Source organism: Egretta garzetta, unplaced genomic scaffold (assembly GCF_000687185.1).
Source record: "Egretta garzetta isolate BGI_Z169 unplaced genomic scaffold, ASM68718v1 scaffold471, whole genome shotgun sequence".
Classification (NCBI taxonomy): Eukaryota; Metazoa; Chordata; class Aves; order Pelecaniformes; family Ardeidae; genus Egretta; species Egretta garzetta.
The window spans coordinates 447,709-455,345 of record NW_009258629.1 but is presented as its reverse complement, the minus strand read 5'-3'; positions in this window follow the sequence as shown (position 1 = coordinate 455,345).

Below are 7,637 nucleotides of genomic sequence, written 5' to 3'. Positions count from 1 at the left end.
CTTACATTTCTACAGCATCTGTAACTGTAATGTCCAATTCCTGGTCCTCGCCGAGCAGCAGTTCAGGGTGCTTGGCAGGGCTGCCACTAGAGGGCACAAAATGATTTTAAATACTGAAGTTACCAGACTAAGAGCAAGTAAGAACTTTGAACTAGCAAAGCAGTGAATGAAATGCAATAAATGTGACAAATGTTATTCTAGGGTTCTTTTTTCAGCTTCTAAAAGATCGAATATAGTTAGCTTTTAAATGTTTTTTAGAATCATACTTTAAAACATAAAATAGATACCAGAAATTGAGACGCTTGATTGTGTGCTGTGGAATTTAGGAAAAGAGTCAGTGGAATTTAGGAGAAAAAATATTTTTCAAGAGGGAACATAGATTAAGCAGAAATTGCCTATTTTTTTTTCAAACTAGGTTGTGTAAAATTAGAGATAATTCAGCAGAAACACTGAGGTTCTTGCTTGACCTTTGCAATTGGGTATCTCAGCCCCAGACTGTGTAATAGACGGCTGTTACTCAGAAATTCTCAACCCTCCATTTAGTATTGCTTGGAATGCATGTCTGTCTTCGTTCCTTGACTCAAGAGATGTTTTGTAACCTTCTAAGGATGCTACATCCATTACATATGGAGTCCTTCCATGCTGTGGCAGTGGGGGTATGTGCTAGACAGACATTCTGGATGGTGCTGAGAGTCTTCTGTGGTTACAGAAAAATGGTCCCAGGTCAACTGCCAGTCCCTTGACCCACATACAGGCGGAATTTACCTCATAAACGTAAAGACTGAGACACAGCAAAAGAAGATGCACGAGTCTGCTGTGCTTTAGCCCAAGCTGCACAAGTCCTTGAGGAGTAATCTCAGTCTTATATATTGCAATCCAATACCTTTCATGATAACAAACATTTTATAAAAAGCAAGACTGTGAGACAAGTGTGTAACTGGTAAGGAAATCCAGGTGAGGCCAACATTATGTCCATGTGTCATATAAATGTGGCATAAAAGTAAAGTTATCTCAGCAATAAACCCATTCTACAAGATGAATAAAGTATGGTGCAGCAAGAATGAAGGATTGAGCATTCCTTCATCTCCCACATGCAGGTATCTCTATCCTCACCCAGGATAGAGAAATTGCAGAGAGGACCTCTTTAGTGGGTTTTGTAACTGCGGTAACCCTGACCACTCTCTACAGGGGTCTATCGTGGGAAAAGAAATGCTGCTGGGTTCTAGAAATCCATGGGACTTGGGCCATTTGGGCTGAAGAGGTTCACATCAACCCCGAAGTTGCTCTGGCCCTGTGCAGAGAGGTGGCTGGCAGAGGCTGGCCTCAGAGTGAAGGACTAGTCACTCTAGTTACATACCATTCCTGGGTTATACCTGTCAATTGATCAGGATGCTTGAGCCTTAACTCATCTTTATGTATCTATGGGTTTTCACTGTCCATTGTGGAACCTTATGAAAGTAAGTTCTCAGCCTCAGCCTGGAAACCAGGACAAGTTCTCACTAACAGACTGGTTTCAATGGCAGTTTGACCATCAAAGTATCTTCCATTCTCTCAGTGCTTGTGTTTATGCTGAGACAGTGCGTTCTGCTAGCAGGAGGCAGTGACATTAAATTCTGAGTAAGTGAGATTGCTGTCTTATCTTCAAGGAGAAAAATTTAGCTTGTGTTGTTGCTTGAGGACATAGATTACAGAAAGGAGGTCAAGGAGGTGCTCGTGTTGTCTGTGTTAGCTCAAGAGATGAGGATTTCAGAGAACCTTGGTGGTGAAATGGTGTTAAGTTACTCTAAGGTAAATGGTTTAGCTTCTGGGCTTATGCCAGTCTTTTGGCAAACATAGAGACCTGCAAAGGACAAGGTGGTGAAGAAGGTTCCTGCTGTGCTTGGTTTGGGCTGTGTATGGGTAAGAAGGTGAATGGCATGAATTCCTTATCACAGGTGGCGCAGCCTGTTGCTTCCTTACTAAACCCTTGTGTTAGAAGGGATTTCAGTGCTGGAGACGTACTGGGCATCGTATACCATTAGTGAAATATTAAGTGATGATAATATCCTAAGAGAAGCAGTGTCAGAACCTGCCTGTGGCCATTCTGTATGCATTTAGAAGAATGTTTTTTTAGCTACCTATAAACACGGAACAATATTCATATAGGCAGAATTTTATGTATTTAAAATATATTGTTATAAAAGGGCAAGTGAAAGTAGGAATGGAAAAATTAGGAAGTTGATAGCAAGCAATACCAATTGATAGTTTTGAGAAAAAGCTACAGGTATATTGAAACAAAATCCTAACAATAGTTTAGATGAGTATGGCATGAAGATGACAAAACTGCCAATGGTGATACAGGAGAGAGATTAAATATATCCAAGGTTATTCAATAAGTATTTCTGCTCCATATGTGGAAAAATGATATTCACATTTTTTCATAATGATGAATTCCTTTGTGTTCTATTAGTATCTAAAGAGGGTGTTTAGCAGCAGGTGTTAAACTTTTATTTCTTTGTAACTCACAACATCAGGATAGTAAAAAGACCGTCCCAAGAGCTGTCCAGACTATTAGTTTTAGGGTAAAATTTATATCACTGAGCAAAACTTGGAGGGCTAGGGAAAACCTGCTTTTTGTTGGCCATGGTGATTATTAACACTTGAACGATTTATAGAGGGGTGTGATGAGTTTTCCATCAGCTGAAGTCTTTAAATAAAGATTTGATGTCTTAAATATGTGTTCTTTTTCAAATATATTATGGTCTTCATGAGGAAATTAGCAAGTGAGATGATGTGGGTTCTGTTCAGGGGATCACACTGGGGATCATCACTGATCCTTCTGACCTTAAAAGCTATAAATCTGGAATCCTTAATTGTCTGCACACTGTAACCATTTCAGGCTGAAGTTTCTAGAAGGTCTCAGATAAATACTATTATGGGTAGTATGATAGAATCAGTCTCATAGTTCATATTTCTGCATGTAATTTGCCTCAGAGTCTCCTAATCTGTATTGAGTCCCCATCAGTTTCATTCCAGAATCAAACCCTAAGGTTTCATGTACACATTAAGGCAGAGACTGTATGGTGCATCTTGTATGGTACATATGGAGCGTGACACCAGGACTTGGATAATTGTGGTAAAGCTACAAAAAATATACTTGAAATACTACTAAAATGTGTACAGCTGTCACCACTGCAGGTAGCTCTCATGAGTTTCTGCCTGCCATGTAAGAGAGGGTACAAGAATTATGTTTTTATTTGACAAACCATGCTCTGAAAATCATTTCCCTTCATTAATTTTGCATTATAACTTTGATGTAATGCTATCACTTTTAGTTCAGACTTGGTCATATTTAAACCCAACATCCAAACTCAAAGTCAGCTCTTTCACAGGCCCACCCTGGTCCTACAGTTCTCTGTCTCCTCTCCATGCACAGACCTGCCCACTGCTGCTCCCGTATTGGCTCGCAGGGCTCGGGAGCAGCATGCTTTGTCAGCAGAAGAGGGGTACTCGCTGGGGTCAGGGCCAGCCCAAAGCACAGTAAACACACTGAGGAGCCCAAGAGGAACTGCAAATGATCCTCTACTTGCATCAGTTCTACTTGTGCAAGCATCTACTAGACATACTTCCCCCTGAAAATGCTGGCATCAATGGTATTACTCTGTGTCTAAAGAGTGTGTCTTTTTAAGGAGATTGATGGCATTTGTGGTAAGGCTACAGCCCACTGTGGTGCAGAGAGACGAGACCCCCATGCTACCATTAAGCTGTCTGGGGAGTCCTGAGCTGTAGTGCTGTGTTTCTGCTATCTCCCCATCTGTGGAATTATTTTTAATAAGGGATGATTTTTTAGCCTGAGCCCAGCAATGGACTGTCTGGGGTTTCTGGACCTGACTTGGCACACAGGGACAGTGCTTCTGGCTCCAGAGTCAGCATGAGTGGGGCCAGCTCAGGTATCTCCAATGTAACGTACAGGTCTAAGTCCTTAGACTTACCTCCAGCATCCACATTGTAGGGCCATTGGGATGCTGGCCTCTGGGTGACAGGGGCCAGCTCTTGTCTCTGGTAGTGAGCCAGACAGAGGTCAGTGTCTCTTTCATATAAGAGAAGGTGCACTCAGTATTTTCAGAAACATTCCTACTCCCATTGTGCTGGTTGTGGCTGGGGTAGAGTTAATTTTCTTCACAGTAGCCAGTATGGGGCCATGTTTTGGATTTGTGCTGGGTACAGTGTTGGTAACGCTGGGATGTTTTAGCTATTGCTGAGCAGGGCTTACACAGGGTTGAGGCCTTTTCTGCTCCTCACCCCACCCCACCAGTGAGAAGGCTGGGGGGACACAAGAAGCTGGAAGGGGGCACAGCCGGGACAGCTGACCCCAGCTGACCAAAGGGATGTCCCATACTATATGACATCATGCTCAGTGTATAAACTAGGTGGAAAGCTGGCTGGAGGGCTGCTGCTCGGGGACAAGGTTGGCCATCAGTCAGTGGATGGTGAGCAACTGTTTTCATTTGCATCACTTGTCTTTCTTGGGTTTTGTTTCTCTCTCTTTTTGTTATTTCCTTTTCATTACTTTTTTTTTTTTTTTTTTAATTTCAATTGTTAAACTGTTCTTATCTCAACCCGTGAGTTTTCTTACTTACTCTTCTGATTCTCTCCCATGTCCCACTGGGTTGGTGGGGGGACTGAGCAGCTGTGTGGTGCTCAGTTGCCAGCTGGGGTTAAACCACAACAGTAATTTTTGGTGCCCAACATGGGGCTTGAAGTGTTTGAGGTAATAACAGATTGACCAGAGCATATTAGAAGGAATTGATGTCTGTAATGATTGCAGGTCACAATACCGATTCATCTGTTCTTGACATCAGTTTATCTTATCTGCTCCATGCTCTTTTTTTTGCTGTACCTATTAAAGATTATTGCCTGGGCGATTCATTATTAGAACACTGACCTTGAGCTTAATCTGGTACTTGAGCTCTGTACTGAAGCCATTACTGTACTTCAGGTACCATCTCATGGAGACAATTAACAATTATACTTCCCCTGAGAGGTTTTTTTGTGGAGAAAATACAGAATGGCACCTTTACTACCATCTTCTGTGTTGTTTCCTCTGTCATTACAATACCTTCTTGAATGTGCTTGGGTAGTTAAAATACTTCTATTGGTATTTCTTAGGCATCTTACTTTGGTTGTTTCTGAGGTTAACAAGCAGTTTAGGAATATGATCCAGGCTCCATGAGAGTATGATCATGGGTGGCACAGCATATGGGAGAATATGGGCAGGTATCTAGAGAACTTCTCACGTCCAATGCTCTGGAACTTCACTTCTGAAGAACTACAGGATCCTGATGAAGTGAGAGAATGTTTGAAAAAAAAAATGCTGTGGCTACTCCAAAGAGGCACAACTTACTGTACTGCCAAACACTGCTCTATAGTATGCAGCACACTCAGGGAGAGGAGAGGGAAAACTGACCAACAGACACTGTGGCTAAACCAGACGTTATATCACTCGCCCCTGTAACTAAAAAGAAAAATGGAAGAGGAAGTCAGCTCTGTGGTTCTTCCTGCATGACCAGGGGGAGAACATGAGGAAGTGGGAACAGCCTAAAAAGCATCCATCCAGGAAAATGACTGCTCATCTGTGTGTTGGGTGGAGTAGAAGGGCTGATTGTACTTTTGACCCTGATGTAGGGATTTCTGTTTTGCACTTACAAAAAACAAGTAATGAAGACTCTGACCAGGAATAGAGGGGCCCTATCTTTGGTCAGGTGGAAGAAAGGGACAGCCAGGTTTACTGGACTGTGTGGATTTGATGGCCTGACATATCAGCCCCACAGGAGTATAAAGCTCTAGTGGACACCGGTGCACAGTGTACCCTAATGCCATCAGATTACAAAGGGGCAGAATCCATCTGTATTTCTGGAGTGACGGGAGGATCTCAAGAACTGTCTGTGTCGAGGCTGAGGTAAGCCTAACTGGGAATGAGTGACAAAAGCATGCTATTGTGACGGGTCCAGAGGCTACATGTATCCTTGGCATAGGCTACCTCAGGAGAGGGTGTTTCAAGGACCCAGAAGGGTACTGGTGGGCTTTTGGTATAGATGCCTTGGAGACTGAGCTGTCTACCTTGCCCGGTCTCTTGAAGGGCCCTTCTGTTATGGGGTTGCTGAGGGTCAAAGAACAACATCTGCTGATTGCCTCTACAATGGTGCATTGGTGGCAATATTGCACCAACTGAGACTCCCTTATTCCCATCCATTAGCTGATTTATTGACTGGAGAGTCAAGGATTGATCAATAACCGATCCAACTCATTCACCCTTTAATAGTCCTACACGGCCAGTGCACAAATCTAACAGACAGTGGAGTCTAATAGTGGACTATCGAGGCCTGAACAAAGTCACACCACCACTGAGTGCTGGCGTGCCAGACATGCTAGAACTCCAATATGAACTGGAGTCAAAGGCTGCCAAATGGTATGCAACGACTGATGTCGCTAATAAGTTTTACTCAATTCCCCTGGCAGCAGAGTGCAGGCCACAATTTGCTTTCACATGGAAGGGTATCCAGTACACCTGGAATCGACTGCCCCAGGGTGAGGGGGGAAACACAGCCTTACCGTTTGTCATGGGCTGATCCAGATGGCTCTAGAACAGGGTGAAGCTCCAGAACACATGCAATACACTGATGACATCATTGTGTGGGGCAACACAGCGGAGGAAGTGTTTGAGAAAGGGAGAAGAATAATACATATTCTTTTGAAAGCTGGTTTTGCCATAAACCAAAGTAAGGTCAAAGGACCTACACAGGAAATTCAGTTTTTAGGAATAAAAGGCAGGATGGGCATTGTCATATCCCAATGGATGTGATCAGTAAAATAACAGCTATGTCTCCATCAACTAACGAAAAGGAAACACAAGCTTTCTTGGGTGTCATGAATTTTTGGAGAATGCATATTCCAGATAATCGTCTGATTGTAAGCCCTCTCTATTGAGAGACCTGGAAAAAGAATGACTTGGAATGGGGCCCTGAGCAGCAATGAGCCTTTGAATAAATTAAACAGGAGATAGTTCATGCAGTAGCACTTGGGCCAGTCCAGACAGAACAAGATGTGAAAAACGTGCTCTACACCTCAGCAAGGGACCACGGCCCCACCTGGAGCCTCTGGCAGAAAGTGCCTGGAGAGACTTGAGGTCAACCCCCAGGATTTTGAAGCCAGGGATATACAGGATCTGAATCCCGTTACACTCCAACTTAAAAATAAATATTAGCAGCATATGAAGGAATTTGAGCCACTTCAGAAGTAGTTGGTACTGAAGCACAGCACCTTTTGGCACCTTGGTTGCCTGTGCTGGATGGGAGGGGAGGGCCCCTCTATACATCATGCAACTGATGCTACATGGAGTAAGTGGGTCACACTGATCACACAGTGGGCTTGAATGGGAAACCCCAATCACCCAGGAATCCTGGAAGTGATCATGGACTGGCCAGAAGGCAAAGATTTTGAAATATCACTAGAGAAGGAGGTGACTGAAGAGTCTCAAGAGGGCCCTCTGTATAATAAATTACCAGAAAATGAAAGGTAGTGTGCCCTGTTCACTGACGGATCCTGTGCTATTGTGGGGAAACACTGAAAGTGGAAGGCTGCTGTGTGGCATCCTACAC